Here is an 18,815-nt window from a genome sequence, read left to right on the forward strand (position 1 = left end):
ATCTATCTGAATGAGATTTCTTTCCTGCTCGGTGCAGTTTATGGGTGGTGGGGGGAGGGGGGGCACATCAAAGGCGGGATCAGTCCTCTTTGTGGCACACTTTCCAGGCACAAGTACCACCTGGTGCAACCGTGAGGGAAACTTCCCACCTCCCAGCGGGAATAAGATGCCTGATGGAACCTTTTCTAGTGACAGTTTTATCTGAATCGATTCCTGCTCCCGTCTCGACGTGCCTTTCGTGGGTCAATATCATGCCCACTGACCCGAGGATTAACAAACCTAATGGGCTGATGAGCAGATCCTCTCTTAGAGGTGCTTAGGTAACATTTCATCTGAAACAGAACAGCAGCCTGGCACTAGACACTATAATAAGCAGACTGTGTAACGCATTCTGGAGATAATGGCTGAAATGCTGCGATCCAGACAAAAACACAACACCACACTAAGCTTGTAGCTAAATCAGAATTAAATCATTCAGTGGCCACCCTTTTTTTGAAAAGTTATATTTGCTTCTAAATTTGCTAAGTCTTTATTTGAAACTCCCATGTATGATGCATTATAGATACCTTTATAATGCATTGTCATAGCATATACCATTATAATGCATTATGAAGGTATCTATAGTACATTATAGATGAGAGCTTCAAAGAGCATTAATAATGCATAATAAACATGCGTATATGTTATGCCTTTTCATAAATAGATATAGCTGTGTTTATAATACTTGAATACATTTTAATGCATTATGAAGGTAACATTATGATGACTGCTATAAGTGTTACCCTAAATTCTTCCGAGTGTGATCCCTAAGCGGTTTCAGCTGGGGCCCCAGGTGAGTTATGGGTAATTCAAAGAGAAAACTGGTGCAGCACCCATGTGTCTGTTGCACACAACCTTAGGTTACGATGCATTCCCTGCACGGCCTCGTGTTCGCAGTCTGGTGGCTGGATGTCCATGGGGGGAGGGGGGGCATTACGATGCAGTGGCATTATTGACCCCCCACAACACATATTATTATTATTATTATTTCCTCTATCACAGATGAAACTCCCGAGGCGGTGGCAGTGACAGGATTGTGGGTCACGTCACTGGCGCCGGGCATCGCGAGTCTGGATTAAAAACAACCCCGACCCGTGCTCGGATCGCCTCTGGGCACCAGGTGCGCGTGTTCAGGACCCTTAATGTGGAGACGGGGAGTCGATCTCTGCAGCAACTCGCAGAGCCGCTATGCAGAGAAAATAGGTGAACAACCAAGGGTAGAAAACATTTTTTTTTTAAATCACGGCTGTAATATTCAGAAAGTGCACTGAGGAAAACACGCATTGTACAACATTCCTGACCCAAGACCTGAAGACAGTCATAAAATCAATCATAACCTTGTCCACTTTAAAACCTTCCCTTCAGATACTTCCAAACAGCACTCTGTTCAGTAAATTAGTCAAAAGAAACTTCTGAGGTCCAGTGAAAAAAAAGCACTTTTCAGTCTTGAGTTTGGATTAAAGTGTTGCTCTTTGTATGGTAACAGACGGTCTATCTGTGTCAGTGTCTTTGTCCATGTTAATGGCCTGTCAGCATGGTTTTCTGAGGTTGTGTACATTTCAGTGTTTTTACACATGACTGTTTATCCCACTTTATTACCTGAAGATTAAATACTAAGGTAAACATAAATGTGGGGACCGCGGTACCAGTAAAACTCAATTTCAAAATGACATCGAACATGACGCAAGAGGTTCGTTTGAGCTGAAAGGGGCAGAGTTTACCTCCACGGTCACACTTCATGTAACAGTGGACAGACGTGTGCTGCACAGTCTGTGCTGTGTAACCGTGTTATAGCCTCACGCTAATGTACTTTCCAGAATGTAATTAAGCAATAGGATGACATCAGTCTCTCAGCATTTTCTCGGTAAATCCGTTGTGCTGCATCCGTGGTCGTTCATATTATGGACGTTTTCAGGTCTCAACATTTGAGGAAGTTGGCTTCTGTTTTGATCATAAACCTGTTGTCTCAGTGTGTGTTTTGCAGTTTTTTGACATATTTCAGACATCACCCAATGCGCACTGAGTTACACTGAGTACATTTTGGTTATTCACACTGTACTTCATTAATCTGTTTTTGGAGAAAGTTATTAATTATAAATAACATATCATAGCAGTGTTATAATAGTCACAAGCTGAAAGTTATAATCAAAATCTAGATCTGCATGCAGAAAACTGAATGCACTAGTAGGCTTAATGGATCATGGGATTGATAAATCTGCAGTCAAAGCCGGTTGCTGCAGTCACGAACTCCATTATGCTTAGTTTCAGAAAACCCATTATGTTACATTCGGCATTGGAAAGAGAGCTTGAATTGAAGCATCCCTGACCTCATAGGAGAGGAAATCTGGTACAGTGGGATGTATGCCAGTAATTAGATCTGTGTAAATGAATTATGAAATGAATTCACTCCCAGTGCGTTCCCAGTCACGTCTCTGCCTTTCCACGATCTTGGGCACCTCCACTGCACCCACCTGCTACTGCAAATAGAGAATGTCTGCTTCTAAGGTGAAAGGTTTCTTGGCAGAAAGGTGGATCCGCTCCTCCCCTGCCTAGGGGTTTGCTGGAGGCGCTGCTCCTCACACCATCTCTGGACAAAAATTGTTGCAGCACCTTGCATAAGTAGGTGGAATCATAGGCGCTGATTCATCGTTCCGTTAGTGGTTGTCCTAAATAATTGACACCTCATCCCCCGGCCCCCTCCCCCCAGAACACACACACACACACCCCACATCCTATTCATTTTAATGTATACAAATTCAACCACTAGCAACTGGAAGTAAACAGTGAAAAGAATTCTGGAGATCATACTTATAATCGGCGTTACACACCACGAAACGGAACATAACCGCATAACGGAACAGGACTGCATAACGGAACATAACCATATAACGGAACATAAACGCATAAAGTGGATATTCAGTATTTTCAAAATAATGCTTTCATTCTTGTAACACCTATAACACACTTATTATTTGACACAGATACAGTTAACGCACCCTGAGGAAGAACGCGGATTGAGATCCACCCCCCGGCACCTAGGACAGCTGGCCAATTATATTACAACTTTTACAGCATCGGCATTTGTTCCTTCCTGTGGGTGCTCCAGCCGTCCAGCCGGCCCTCAGGCACCCACGGGATTGGTGCCTATGGGTGCCATAGTGGCACAATGGGTAGCACTGTTGCTCTAAACTGCTACAGTTGGGGGTTTGAGTCTTGCCAAGCAATCTGTGGGTGTACAGTTTGCATCTAATGCCTGTGTTTCCTGCTGCAGCCCAAAAACCTCGAATCTCGAAATTGCCGTAGTTTTTGAGTATGTGCCCTGCGATGGGCTGGCATCCTGTCCAAGGTGTTGTCTCTTCTGTGCCCCAGCGTAGGCCTGTACTGGATAGGCAGCATGGAAGGTTTGCTTTAAGCTGGGATATTAAGAAGAACTGAAGAGGTCTGCTTCAGCTTAGGGAAAACTGGCTTAATTTGATTGAGATAAACTGAGCAGAATTAAGTGTGAAAGTTCTCAGTATGGTTTGCTTTGGTTAGGAGGATGAAGAGGTCTGTATGGGTGGGAAGTTGGGTGATGGGTTGAGAAGGACATCAGTTCGGATGAGGCATTAAATTCTGTTTTTTATATCACTGGTAAGTGGACAGGGGAGAGTGAAGCAGCTCGTCACCCACCCCAAATGTACACCCCCCCCCCATCCCCCCCCGTCCCACACTCTCTCCATGTCTCTCATTTAAATGGTACAGTTCTTTGCGTAGTGCTTGAATGGCCAGAGTTTATTTGCAGTTGTGCAAAAGCTGCTGTCTTTGGGGAGTAGCGGGTGAAGGAAACAGAAGGTTTTCTGATGGCCGCGTCGTACTTTTGCTATATCGCTCGCCCTAGAAATTCAAGATGGCAGCTGGCATGTGTGGGTTGGCGTACAGTTTGAAAGTCAATTTATCGTTGATATATTGCATTTAGCATTACATAATGAGATTAACATATTTTAAAATTGTTCTCATTAAAAATAAGCACGTGGATATCTAGGTATATATGCTTGTTTATTTAAATATGCTTTTTACATTTCTCTCATGACTCATTTATAATATTACTCGGGGCTCAGGTTTCGCTGACAGCACTTATTTATGTATCTGTTTATTCGCAAAATACTCCTGAGGCAGATAATATCCGTACGACGTTGCATATGTTGTTTGTGTTTATCATAAATTTGGGGCCAGTGTGGGTGAGTTTATGTTTGTGTGTGTATGTGCAATTACATGTGTGTTTGTGTGTGTCTGCAAGAGTATGATCCTGTATGGACATGTGTGTATCCGAGTGTTTTTGTGTGTGCATATGCAAATCTGAGGGAATGTTAGGGAGGCTGTTACTGTGACTACGAGCAGAAAAAGAGGAAGCCCGTCTTCCATGAAGATGACATGTGACTGACTGGGAAGCTTTCTGAGAACCGGCCAATGTGTGAGCCACGGCTGTGAGGTGCAGCCCTCCTGTCCAATCGGAGGGGTGCATCCTGTATACTTCCCGCCCTCCCCGGTCTGCCGCGATCTGCGTCATCTCTCCCCCGGCTCCTCGGCAGCTCAAAAAGTTCATTTAGCTTTTAGCACGTTCCCCCAGGAGCCGATGAAGTACCGGCACGTGAGAGTGTGCGGCGTCCTCCCCACTGCGTCCCCGCGAAGCTGGGAAAGGCTGCCCAGGCCGCCGTGCTGCCGTTTGTTATCCCGTTTCATGCATTATTATCGTACACCGTCCGCTGCCTGTTTGTTTAATATTTCATCTAAGACATCACGTGGGGAACAGGTCACTTAACACCGCGCTGGACTTCACAGGAACAGCCCACATGAGACTGCGTCAGGCACAGAGCCGCATTTAATGAATATCAAACCTTAATATCCGCTTTGTGGGTGGGTCTGACCTTGGGCCCCTATCGTTAATACCATTCCCCTGGTATGCAAGTGATCAGGCTGTGCTCACCATGTAATTGGGCAGATAGTGCATATGGTGAGAGGATTTCCGCAGTTCTGATTGAGAGCAAAAGAACAATCTACTCTATATCTCCTACAGATGTCAAGAACTAGGCCTTCCTGGATTACCAATGTCATTTCTGCTATCTGATTTTTTAATTAGCTGCTCATCTGGGACTAAGCTTTGGTGTGAAATTGGGGGGGGGGGGGGGGTATGGAACTATCTGTTTTGATTTCACATCATTAATATCATTTAAAGAAAATGAAGACCCAGGACTTTTACCTTATATCTTAATATATAACACTCAGTAATATATCAGAATCTTTGTAACCTCGCCATTGTATGTTTCCAGAAACATCCTTACTGCATTTCTATGAATGTGCATTTATATTTACTGCAGATTCAGATTGCTAAGTAACCATGATACTATGTGAGATTATCCCATTCAGATAATCTCTGTTGGCTGCATATTTAGCTAAACAATGCTATAGAGTTGAATGTCGACACCCTATTATATGAAGAAAAAAGACAATAATAATAACAATATGGTTCCATCTGGGGGTGCCCCCTGCCTCAGCCCCTGTATTTCCTTGCAAACGTTCACTACCACGGTGATGGACAAGCAGTTATGAGAGATGGATGGAGTAGAGTGAGGCTAACAGCATAGCTAATGCTAATGGCAATTATAATGCTGAAACTCATTATGAAATATCTATATCCACCCATACTATACCTTTCCTAAAGAATGATGCCATTCCCTCAAATCAAGGCCCTTCCCTTTAGGATGGAATTAACTGTCAGTAAATGTCACAGGGGGAGTGCAGGTAACAGGAGTCGACAGACACCGCCTGACAGTTTCGCCATATGCCATGCTGTGGCTGAGCGAGCCGGTTTGGTCACAATCCCCCAGAAGGCACCGGGCTTGACGTGCCTTAATAGGGGGGCCATCACTGGGCTGGGGCTCCTTCTGCCTTTTACATCATATGGCAGCCAGACCTGCTAGGGTACTTGGCTTTGGCTGCTTATTCGTGCTGAGGCAAGTTCAACTGCTGTCTGCGCAGCCGGCTGACACACCTTCAGGATTCCCAGTTTGCTGAATGCAAGAACAGAAAAGTTTTCCATCCGAGCAGGTAAATACCAACTTAAGTCAAATCCTTCTTGCATTCAGAGTGCCGTTTTTTTTCTCTCCCCATTTTATTCAGAGAACAAGGTCACTGGAAATCCTCAGCTCTCTATTCTATTAATAGGTGCACATTCCTTGTGATCACATTTATTCCCGTCCCCCTGCAATATTCAGAGGCGGATGCAGATGCTGCTATTTTCTGAATGCTAAAGCGTTTTTTTTTTTTCCCCTTTGATTGCTGCCCAATGCCGGCCACACTTCCTCTGCTTGCAGTGAGTTGATTTAGGTGTGCAAATGTGCAGAATGGAATGGGGGGGCACGTGCGCACATGTGTGATCTCTCACGATATATCATTTACCTTTGTGAATGTTTCAGTAGCACCTGGCGTTAAATAAACAGAGGAGGGGAACTGAAGGGAAGGACAAGCGGAGTACAGTCAGGGAACTATGGCTGGTCCTCAGAGAGGCACTGCTCACATGGCGAATAGACGATTCTCAAAATAGAAGCTGGCAAAAGTTAATCAAGTTATGTAATATTAAAGCAAAAGTCATAGGCAGTCACAGAAAATGATGTTTACATTCTTCATGTTGGTGTAAATCTGTTATATCTGTCAAAATGTGTCAGCTTAGCCATTTCAAAACTTCTGTTAAATTCACCTCAGGATTTGCAGCAACTGTCTAATATACCCGTGCATTTTTTGATTCGACCACTCGCTCACCTTGTTTGGCTAATCATTACCCCAATGAGTTATTTAACAAATCAAGATTATTAATTAATTGTGCTGGTGGAGAAATTTGGCTGAGGTGCCCCTAAGGAGAGGTTTTATCTAGCCCTCCAGCAAGATATCAGTGACTTTATGGAAGAGATGAAATACATGTTCCTTTTTTATTAAAAATTTTTGGTTTTTCAATTTGCATGGGTTATCACTGTTAAATTGTCTTTTTTTTCCTGAGCAAATATATACTTACTACCAAGATAAATACCCATGAACATTTTTTTTGACGACCTAAGACTTCTGTATAGTACTGTGTGTGCGAGTGAGCAGGTATACCTTACCTTATGGGGACACAATGTCCCCACAACGTGATAAATACCCGTTTTTAAATTGAATCATTTAAATTGAAAACTCAATTTAATAAAAATCTGTGACTGCAATGAAAAAACTAAACATGCACATTGTCTTGTATTTTACTTGGTTGCTTATGGTTATGGTTAGGGCTGGGTAGGGGTTAAGGTCGTCATAGTTAGCGTTAGCATTAGAAATGAATGAGCGTTCCCCATAAAGCTATGTTTACCCGACGTGTGTGTGTATTTTTTTCTAGCTTGTTCAAAAGCATTTACTAAGAATGGAAACAGAGCACTACACACTTTCAAAACTCCTTGTGACTTCAAGACTCTTTTTTTGTTTGCATTTTTGCCAAAATCATGAAACATGTTAGTCTATAGAAAGTAACAGCTTATTTCTGGTATATACCAAGTACAAAGCTGGCCCTGCATAACTGTCCATTTCTGATCATCTCAAATCAAACCAAGAAGGGAGTATGACTGGTGGGGACATGTCCCTACCAATATTGTGGGGGTACCTTGTGCGTTCAGGGGGGTGGGGGTTCGGGGCTAATTTGGTCTCTACCAGTGCTGAAACCAAATGCCTCCGAAAATCAAAGTTTACCAAATGCACAACAGTAGAGCAATCAGCGGTAGGGTAAATGCCAGCAATGAAATGACTTTTGTAAATAGGGTTGAGCTCATATTTCAGTAATTCCTGACTCTCACGTCTGTTTCCCTGTAAACATAAGGATGTGCTTTGACTTACCACAGTAGACAAAGAGCTGTGCCCTCTTTCAGAATTGACAAAATACCAACTAACATTTCATGTTATTCAATAATAATAATAATTCACATACAAATGCAGGGAAGTTTTTAATTAGTTTTTAACTTTTTTTTTCTTGGATAAAACTGATTAATTTCAAGTTGAATGTCTCTTTAGTCCTGCAGCCGCCAGTATAATCCTGATGGGAGGCTCTTTTTTATATATGCATTATAGCATTTAGCACTAGGCTTTTGGGTTTTAAAATGATTTCACTGTGTCTAGCATCATCTACAGTGGCTGTTAGCCTTGCTAAATCTCATTAGCTTTTCCTTGCATTGATTTGCATTTATTCCCTTCCCTGTGAACGGCCACAATTATACGTTTGCCTCAAGGCTGCCATGCAGTCACGTAAAATGTTCTCTTCTATGACACTTAACGCAGTGCTAATACTGCTTTTGCAAGAACTGAACCTCCCACAAAGGTTTAGTAAATCTACCATAGAAGGGGAACGTGTTGTAAACAAATTGTTGCTCAGCTGATGAGTCATTGATGAGCCTCTTCCAAAGGTACTCAAACCTGTTGGACGGTGTTTCCTTTCAAGAAACATGAGCAATGATCCTGTGTAGAGCCTGTGTGACAAATGAAATTGATTTCACTTAAATTGCTGACAGGGAATGCCAGCCACACACAGAAGTTTAATGCATATTGTCGATGGGCATTAACTTGGCGGTATATCGAATTTTTACGGTATATCGATATACTTCTATTGAGTATTAAAATTAGGGCTATTAAAGATTTTTTACAGAAACCAGTAATATTCCAGTATTCCCAGAATCCACAGCTAAAATGAAATCAGTTAATGTCTCACAGGGAATTTGATGGAGGTTCATTTTGTTTTAAAACATTATTTTGTTTAACAGTAATAATTAAAAATGAGGGTATTTCCAGTTATTAAGCACACTTTAAATGGTTGTCAGACTTCTTCCATTTGCCGAACAGGTTTTAGATTTAGATTTTAGTTTTTTCGTTCACAATCATTCACCTTTTAAGAGCGATGTTGAGACCTTTCAATAATGAAAATGGCTATGCTGAATAGTTATATATTAACAAACAGGGAAGCAAACCGTGTATTTTCGTTTTGTTAAAAAAATACACTGTTTTAATAAATGTGTTCTTGCCATCTCACATGCTGCTTTGACTTAAGATTAAACATTTAGGCCACTTATTACATACATGCATATATACTGTATGTTGCTATACTGCCTAAAAATACTATATGGCTTTTGGTCCATATTACCCAGCCCTAATGGGCATGAGTTTGTTTCAGATTGAACACCATGCATGATGGGATACTTCAGGGGTGAGATTGCAGCCTCACCTTTGGGGTGTTCAGTTCATGAACCTGGCTCTATCTTCCATGAACTGTCCCTAAACTGGCCATAATGTGTAATTCTGTGCCCGGCGATGGACTGGCATCCTGTCCTGTATTTCTAGGGGTATCATTCCAACTCTCTGGGCCCCTAAACTATATGTGGTTATGAAAGATGGATGGATGTTCAGTAATGGCTTTGGAGTCAAAGGCATTCAGACAGTTCATGTCATACTTCTCTGAATTTAATGAAACGATAGGATGGCATCAATCTCTTGACATTTTCTCAATAAATTCATTGGGCTTCATCCATAAGCGGTGAGTCACCGTGTGGCTGTCCATATTATAGATGCTTTCCGGTCTCAGAATTTGGGGAGACTTCATTTTAATGACCCCTTCATCTTGACGTTTTATCCAAGTTATCTTTGATAAATTTTGATTATTCACTTTATTTGATTTATCTGTCTTTGGATGGTTACAGTTAAGAACAGCCAAACCTGAAAAGCCAGTCTGAGACATTTCTTATTAGTAACACACTGTAGTTTTAAATTGTCATAATGAAAAGGTTATAATAAAAATCTAGACCTGTCTTCAGTTTCCCTGTAATGTATCAATTTGAGACTGAAAAAAATGTTGTCATGGCCGTGTATTAACTTAAGATCTCGACTACAATGCTAAAATTAAGGTTTATCTTCCATCTGCTTATCTGGTTCAGGGTTGCAGGGGTGGGCTGGAGCTTGTCCCAGAAACAAAGGGTAGGTCACCCTAGATGGAATGCCAGTAGAGAAAGAAATATTTTTTTTTACGTTTAGCCCTCAAACTCTGTATCTGGTGGAAGCTGTGATGACACTTTAAAGTTTGATTTGTTGCGAATTCTGCCCATGATCCTTTGCAGTTCTGCTCCAGCTCTCCTCCGCTTGCTTGGTCTCATGCATGGCAATATTTCCACAGATTCTTGACAGGGTACAGCTTTTTTTTGTCCTCCAGCTGAGAACATTCACTGCTAATATTGCTCAGCTGTTGCAATGGGGAAATTTTCACCAAAGTTTGGCTTAAAGGTTAAAAAAAAACAAAAAATCACTCTGGTTTCAAGGCTTTGGCAGGCCTGAAACGGACTGGCAAATTCCTGGCCTGGTTAGAAGTCTTTAACAGATTATTTTAGTATTTAGCTTTGGATTTAACTATCTATTTTTCATTCATCAGAAAATGCTCCTCAACCCCTGCAGATGACAAGCAGGCTTAAAATATAGTGGCCACATCACGCTTGACCGCAGGAATTGTGTTGACTGGCTTGGGTGTTTGGTCCAAGTTGCATTTAACGCTTGACTTTTACAGATGCCATTTAGCTATTCTGGTTTGCGGCAGAATCCATGTAGAGTTTGAGATTTATTTTTAGGTACTTTGATTTTACCCTACTACATCGGCTAGCTACATCATGTGACTTGGACACAGTTAAGTAACGTACGTTTTATCTTATTTTGGCCACTGAAATGTAGCTTTTTAAAAGTTATGCTTCATCGGGTTCCCACAGGACTGCATGGAGGCTGGGTGATTCTAGATGCTTCTGGCTTCTCGATGATTATTTTCACTGCCGGCATACTCAGGGACAACTTTAGAGACTTCGGTAGGACATAACTTGTGCTCTTCAGTGAGTTCATGCCTGACTCATTTTGAATGCTCTGCAGTATTGATGATTGAGTCTTTGTTAAAATTCAATAGCTAACCTGAGAAATGGGTCTGTATTATTTCAGTATAATAAAAAATTGATCTGAAATGCTGCCACATGAACAAGGATTATTTTTCTCCCTAAATTTTCCTTGAAGAAAACCCTGTTCCACATAAACATATTCCACATAAATTAATAAATGCATAATAGCAGTGAATGTAACATGCAATTTGCTAATTTTATACATCGTAAAATTTCATTACCAAATATATTCCTTCAAAGAATTCTTCATATTTGAATCACATGCGCAACCTGATGCAGTCAGCATTTCAAGATTTTTAGAATAAGTGTTATTTTCCTGCAAAGTTTGCCCTTAATTGGAAAGCTAGCATGAAGTCAGTCAGTATGGCTGCAGTTATATACCACTTATAGAATTTGAGGGTATGGGTGTTGACGGGAGAGATCTGAGATGACAGACACCAAAGCATGTTCCAATACGGGGTGGTCACACGTGCATGCCTTAACTGCATTGAATGGTCTATGGTCATCGTCTCTCCTGGTCTCACAAAATAAATGGATCTTTTTACCTCATAGAAGGGTATTAGGATCCTGAAAATGATCAAAGAGCTTATCCCATGCAAAGGTAGCTTATAAAAATCTCTTGGTGCGTTTTTGAACTTGTCACAATTCTCAATGGAATGATACAGGGTAGAATCCTATGAGATGAGTCACTAAGCAGGATAGTAATGGAGAAGATGATCACAAAGATGTTTTATTTAAAGCTTTAAAGGTAAGAATAATTTCCCATTCAACCCGTATTTACATATAAGGCAGTGTAGTGAGGAGAGTGTTCTGTGATAGTGTATTTTGGTTCTTCTAACGAAAAATTCCGGTTTGACCTTGCAGACAGCAGATCTGAAGGGCCCATTGTAACGTTCTGCATCGGGGAGCTTTTTATCTCATGCAGAGACAGCACTTTTTCTGTCTTTGCTCATATTGTGCAAGTGAAAGATGCTCTAGACATTCGCATCAGACATTGGATTGTGTTCAATTGTGCCATCACTTTCTTATAGTGCAGAATCAGCAGGATCATCTGAGCTGTTGCGGCTCAGTTTAAGGCTAGAGACTCTATGCTGAAGAGCCTTAAAGCCAACAAACATCCCTGTCTCTCATTAATAAATCCTTGGTAGGAACATCTTCTTTCCATCTTCTCCTAGCACGACATTAGCATTACTATCTTCTTATATAGTTATATAAATATCGTTTACCATCCATAGAAGAGAAACCCGCTTTAACACAATAATGCACGTCCCTAGCCCCTAGCGACCAAACCTTCTGTCGATCTATTTTCCACCTGCTTCTCCTGATAGAAGGGATATCAGTCTACTGCAGGGCACACCATGCACCGCTTAATTGGACGGCAGGAAGAACCAGTGTGACACTGGGGGAAACTCAAACTCCCTACGCAAAGCACAGCAGCAAGATTCTAAACTTAAAACCAGGATGTATGAAGCAAAAAAGCTGTCCACAGAGCCACTGAACCACATCTGCTAACATGTACAGGCTATAACAGCATGTTCTAATTGTGTTTTATCGTTTTTTCCAAAAATAAATATTGCAGTGAGAAAGTAATAATAGAAAAGGAGAAGCCATGTTTGTGTATCTGTCATGTCTGAATAAACATCTTTTATGTAACTATCCTGTCAAACTACATTATTATCAACTTCATGTATATGTTCATCCCTGCCAGCATGCGTCTTAGGCCTTGCCGACTGCTTCTTGATTGTGCACCATCAAGTCAAACAGTGCAGCTTCAAAAAGGGTTAAGGAAGGAGACCAGTAGCATAGGATCATGCTGATTCTGCAGGATAGGCAGGCTATTCAGCAAGCCAGTAACAGTAAGGGTTTATAGGTCAGTAAGAGCCATAGGAGTTAAAGATAGAGGACTCTGTTTTAGCTGTGTGTGTGTGTTTGTGTGTGTGTGAGCGGTCCCCATAAGGATATGTTTACCCTACATGTGCGTGTGTGTGTGTGTGTGTGTGTGTGTTTGTGTGCGTGGGTTTGAACATAATCATATCTGTAACCAGGACCATGATTTAGATAACATCCAGAAGCTTATCACCATCATAATCAAAAACAACAACAATAATAATAATAATAATAAAGTTGTTTTACCTTAATGTATTAATATGTCACATTGTGCAGATCATGTACCTTTTGACATTATCACTAGCTACCATTACATCATCAAGAAAATCATCCATGTATCTATCCATCCTTCTATAATCTTTTAAGCCATACAGGATCAGAGGGCACAAGACAGGGGGGCCCTTATATTGACCCCAACACAGCCAGATCTGTACCTGGAATGAAAACGAGGTCTTCCATGGCGTGTGAGATCTGTAACGTCAACATGCATGCAGCTGTGCGTGAATCATCACCGACTGGATACTGTGCGGATGTGCAATAGAGCAGCCAGAGCAAACTGTTTGCTGAATGGGGGCACATATCATCTTGAAATTACAGAAATGGGGCTTTGATATCATCTACAGAAGAACTCAGTCTCTTAGCCACAAGTCCACTGCTGGCCCAAGACTTACAATCTTATATAAATGCTCATCTGGCTTATCTTAAAATATTGCATAACCAGACTGTCTTATTTAAATATTTTTGTGCATTATTTAAATTTTTCATGTCAAAATCTTTTTTTTTTTTTGGTACATAATTCAATACACTTTTAAGTTAGATTATTTGTGATAGTATCTCCTAGATAATGCCTCTCAGGTTGAATGAAAAGCAAAGTCTCTGAGCATTTTGCCTTATCTATGTGAGTCCTATCGCACCAATTTTAATGTAAATTCAAACAGCCTATGGAATTAAACAAATTAACCTAAAGTCATTTTCTTATACCAGAATAGACTGAAATGTAATGAAAATAATTTTGACTAAGAAATTCTTTGATGTGACATTGATACACGAGCAAGAAAGAAGAACCATCATTTCCTTTTTGTATTTATAATTTATTTATTCATTTTAATTAATTAAGGTAAGTGAGGTCTAATTTACCACCTACCCACCTCTGGCATTTAGTGGAAAATGATCCATGCTTCTGTAAAAAGAAATCATTATTATTATTATTATTATTATTATTAAAGGACTGTATCGTACAGTGTCGTATCTGGCAACTTGAGTCATTTGAGTGAATCTTTGCTTTTGGGTTACAGTGCCACAGATGGTGATAAAATGTTAATGAATTGTAAGAACTCAACTGGTGGTTCGCTGACTGAAATGTTTTGCATGAAATGTAACATGTGCATTAGTGTGACTCATCGCTGAGATCTGGAAACAGCCCATTTAAATTGCAATAATGTTTATAGTATAGTAATAGGTTGCATGTGGCCTGCTGTCAGAGCTGGGAGTGTTTGGTGATGACACTATGTGACTCAGTCACAGATCATAAGGTGACCATCGTTTATCACATAGTGCATTACTCAGACATTTGCTCTGACACACCGAGGACTGTTCTGCCAGATAAACTAAATTACCAGCTGCATTTATGCAACGTATTATCGTTTCCCTGGCTCAGGGTTGATAGTAAAAGATGAAAGAACAGAAAAATCGTTTTGTTTTTTTTTTTTTCTGCAAGCTGCCTGTAACGAAGACTCATCATTATTCCAGCATTTCAATAGGAGTCACAAAAATATCACTTTCACTGTCTTAGGATGTCCTCTTAATGGTTATAGTATTCTTTTTGGAAATCTGACATTTGAAAGGGAAGATGGTGTCTCAACCTTGATTCTGATTGAGTGTAGTAACAATTGTATCTATTACCAGTCCTTTTGTCCCCCTACCACTTCTGCTCATACCATTGACAGTACAGTAACATACTGTAGGATGCTCTAAATTATATATGTCAAAATAATGTACAAGGTCCAGTTAATAATGGTATTTTTACACATTTTAAAAATACATTTTTAAATAAATGCATAGGTGCATGTGTTGAACATTTAATATTTCATATCATCCTTGAACTAAATTGTTTTACAATGTCTTGAAACTACTGAAGTGCAAACAAATGTACTGGCTTTGCAGTGATTATATTGAAGGTTCTGAGCAAACTGTGCTGGTCAGGCAGGAATTGGAAATGAGATGCAGGCAAATAGCCCTCTAGGGACGTAGTTTATTTGTGAAGTGTGTGACTGATGGTGAGAAAATCATAGTTACCATTGGCCCATGTGGTACCTAGTGGGCCATTGCTTTGATTATTTGTAATAAAATCTGATATTTTGCATTGTCCTGCATTGATAGTGATTATAAAAAGTTTGTTTCTACTGCACTGTTCATATATATCATATCTATATACGGAATATATTACTTTCGTTAAACAATTTACTTGTGGTGTTACTTTTTGAATAAACAATATACAAACAAGCTAATAAAACCAAATTGTAGTCGTCTCCCACCTTCAGATTCAGAAATGGTGACTTAATGCATCGTGCATCTGTTGTGTTCTTACTAATTTGTAATGTATCGGCAATGCTTCTTGATAACATTACCTACTACAGTGGTACCTCAAAACTCGAACTTAATCTGTTCAGAACTCCGGATCGAATCCTAAAAAGTTTGAGTTCTGATCGAATTTTCCCCATAAGAAATAATGGAAGACCAATTAATTGGTTCCCGGCCCCAAAAAATGACACCGATCGAAATATGTTTTTTAAGCATTTAAACACAAAATGAACCGGATAAAACAAGAAGAGCATATACTGTACTAAACACATCTAAACACATTTATCAAAACAGTCATTTGTAAAGAAAATAAATGTATCCAAACAATTTGTCCTGCCCCGATTGCTCCTTCCGTGTGCCACGCCCCCTCGTTAACCCCGTGTGGAATCCCCTTGCGATCAGCTGTTTCTGGTTGTTGTCATTAGCCCTCTGTATTTCGTCCCGTTTCAGTTTATTTCCCCAGTCCGGTCGTTGTATTGTCCGTCTGCGTTTTGCCTGCCTTACCTGTAATTAAACCCCGTATTCCCCGATACCCTAACATCTGCGCCTTTGTCTCCGTTCCGACCCCGCTTGGCAGGAAAATATTATTATAATTAAATGTATTAATGGTTTATTATTAATATTAAAATAATTAATAAGAAATCTTTATTTTTAAATGTATTTTATTATATAATAATAATTACTGTTACTGTCTGCCATTGTCTGAATGTATTTTTACTGTCTAAATATATGTATTCAGCTAATGTAAACATGCACGGTGCTATCACAGCTAATTCCAGGCTGTGACTGAAGCTTTACCCTTTGTTTCCGCTGAGAGACGTGCCGCATGACTCATTTCCCAGCACGTACAAGTTATCTTACGTCGGCGTTCACGGTTTGACTTCTGATTTTCAGATCGAGTCTTAGGTAACTTTTTTTCGAACTGGTTGGTTCGACTTTTAAGAGATTCGAGTTCTAATGAGTTCGAGAACTGAGGTACCACTGTATTTTCAAACTGCTGATGCTGTCTGTAGAAACGTTTGGTTTCAGATAATTTTCTTATTGAGTGGATTTAAGGATAATATGTCCTTCCTTATATGAAAGAAAATATGTCAAGATGTTACCTTCAATGGCGCTTCATTCCGAAATTACAGGTTCAGGAAACAAGTAAAGCTGGTAACCAAGTTACAAGCTCACTACGTACATGTAAGGAGTGGTCAAAATAACCAGCATAATATATTTATTGTGTTGTACCAATACACAAATCATGGTTCAGAATGTACCTCGGTTTTGAAGTCATGGTTCAGTACATTTTTGGTACAGTAGGGGTAAGTGAAACAAAAGAAATTACTTTTTTATTGAAAAAATTATGAGTTTCTTTCTTAAATAAAACGTCCAAGTCAATACTGCTGCAACCTACTAATAATAAATTTAAAAATAAATATTCTCTCCAGTAAATAACAATAAAATAAATATCCATTAAGGTGCATGTTTAGAAAATTAACTGTACCTGATTTGTTCTGTATTCACATTAGCAGCTTTCAGCTTCATATTAGAACTGTGCAACAGAAATATTGTCTCAAAAAAATACAAAGCATAACAAAATAAATATCCATTGTGGTGCAAAATCTCCACATTAGGACGCAGTTTCATCCGCCCCTTTCCAAATGTTGCTCGGGAGGAAACACAAAAACACACAAAGTTTCCGCATTTGCTGCATTCGTTCGGTACATATACATACCGAACAGTAAGATGCGTTACACTCCTAGTGTTTATATATATATATATATATATATACATATAAAGAGTTTGGCCACCCTCTGCCTTCAGAAAACCTTCGGTACTTCTTGGAATGCTTTTATACAAGTCTTGAACTGTGTGCAAGGGATATTGGACCATACTTCAGAAGAAACATACCCAGCTGTGGAGGAGGAGGGATGATGGAGTTGGTAATCAGTGGGCACAACAGGCCCTATGAAATGACCTCATGATCATGCAGAAAAATCATTAAACTTAATGACTTTACCAACAAGACTGGCATTCTGTGTCAAAGTCTTTGGATCTCTCCGAATGTAAACCATTTGGATGTGTGTAAAATGCTGAAAGATGATTCATCTGACCATATGCCTTTTTGCTTAGGAATACAGGTTTTGTGCTTTTTGCTTCAAATACTTTATTGTGCATTAGACTTGGATACAATCAGTTTCCAAATGGGAGAACTGCTGTAACTTTTTGCTTTGTGAAGCTCACAGTGTCGTTTCTGTGGAGACTGGCTCACAGAGGGCAATGATTTGATTCTGTGGAAAAGCTGTACTTCTGTGGTATTCAGAAATTGAGACTGTGAGTGTCCCTGTCGGTTGGACTTGCGGTCGCTTTCCTCTTTGCAATTTGCCCATGTTGGGCATATACTGCTACGTTTTTAAAGACTGATGCCCTTGGCACATTAAATAATTTTGCCGTTTTCACACCTCATGCCCCTGCAGTTCAGAGACAATCCATTTGGCCTCTGCACTCGCTTTAAAAACTCTTGATTGTTAGACCTGTTTCACAGCTGAAGCAAAATGCTAATCGGCATTCAACCAAAAATGACTCACTTCCGCAGATATATTAATAATTCTGAATGTCTTAGTTACTTCAAATGTAAAGTACTTTTCATACGGTGTCTCCATGTATTTGCCCACCCCCTGTAGTTATTCTTTGATTCAATTGCTCTTTTTTTTCAATAGCTCTAATGTTAACTATGTGTTACCGGAATTGTAACACGGCATGCCAAATTATAATTTACTGAACTATCCAAGTCATTTAAATATAAATACAATTTACTTAGAGTTAGCCTTATGTTCCTTACAGTATGCTGAAAAGTTTAAATAAACCTTCAAACCATTTAAACAATAATGATGCAAAGATAATCTGAGCTGAGAAGATTCATAAGTCATTTCAGAATTGGAACATTTATTAAGATATCCAGAATGATATTTAATGATTTTTCTATCATCTAGTTTACAAATAGTGAGAAATTCCTGAAGCAGTACTCAGTCCATTTATTACTTATGACAGTACAGATTTCATATTGAAGAGTTATTAATTACGACAGGGGACCAGTCATTAGTGATGCAGCCACTACCAATGTGTACCATCCATCAAGGGCATCCTTCAGCAGTTAATGTTAACGCAGAAAATAAATTTTTCTATGCCATATGTTGTACTAGTTTAAAGTAAAGGGTTGCTTACATTGAATTAAGGAAATACTTATTTTTGTTATTAGTATCATGTTAGAATTCTGCCCTCGGTTTTTCTCCAAGTCAGGCCTGGCCAATCATGTTCTTTCAGGAGTCCTCAGTACAAAGCATCAATGGCATCTCAGGG

General features: G+C 39.8%; 1 protein-coding gene across 1 annotated transcript in view; it reads left to right on the forward strand.

Moving 5' to 3' along the window:
• The window catches only part of LOC111850948 (leucine-rich repeat and fibronectin type-III domain-containing protein 5-like), a 41,726-nt gene that overhangs the window by 12,051 nt on the left and 10,860 nt on the right, over positions 1-18,815 (forward strand). The gene's annotated exons all lie outside the window — the stretch shown is intronic.

Source organism: Paramormyrops kingsleyae, chromosome 19, assembly GCF_048594095.1.
Source record: "Paramormyrops kingsleyae isolate MSU_618 chromosome 19, PKINGS_0.4, whole genome shotgun sequence".
Taxonomy (NCBI): Eukaryota; Metazoa; Chordata; class Actinopteri; order Osteoglossiformes; family Mormyridae; genus Paramormyrops; species Paramormyrops kingsleyae.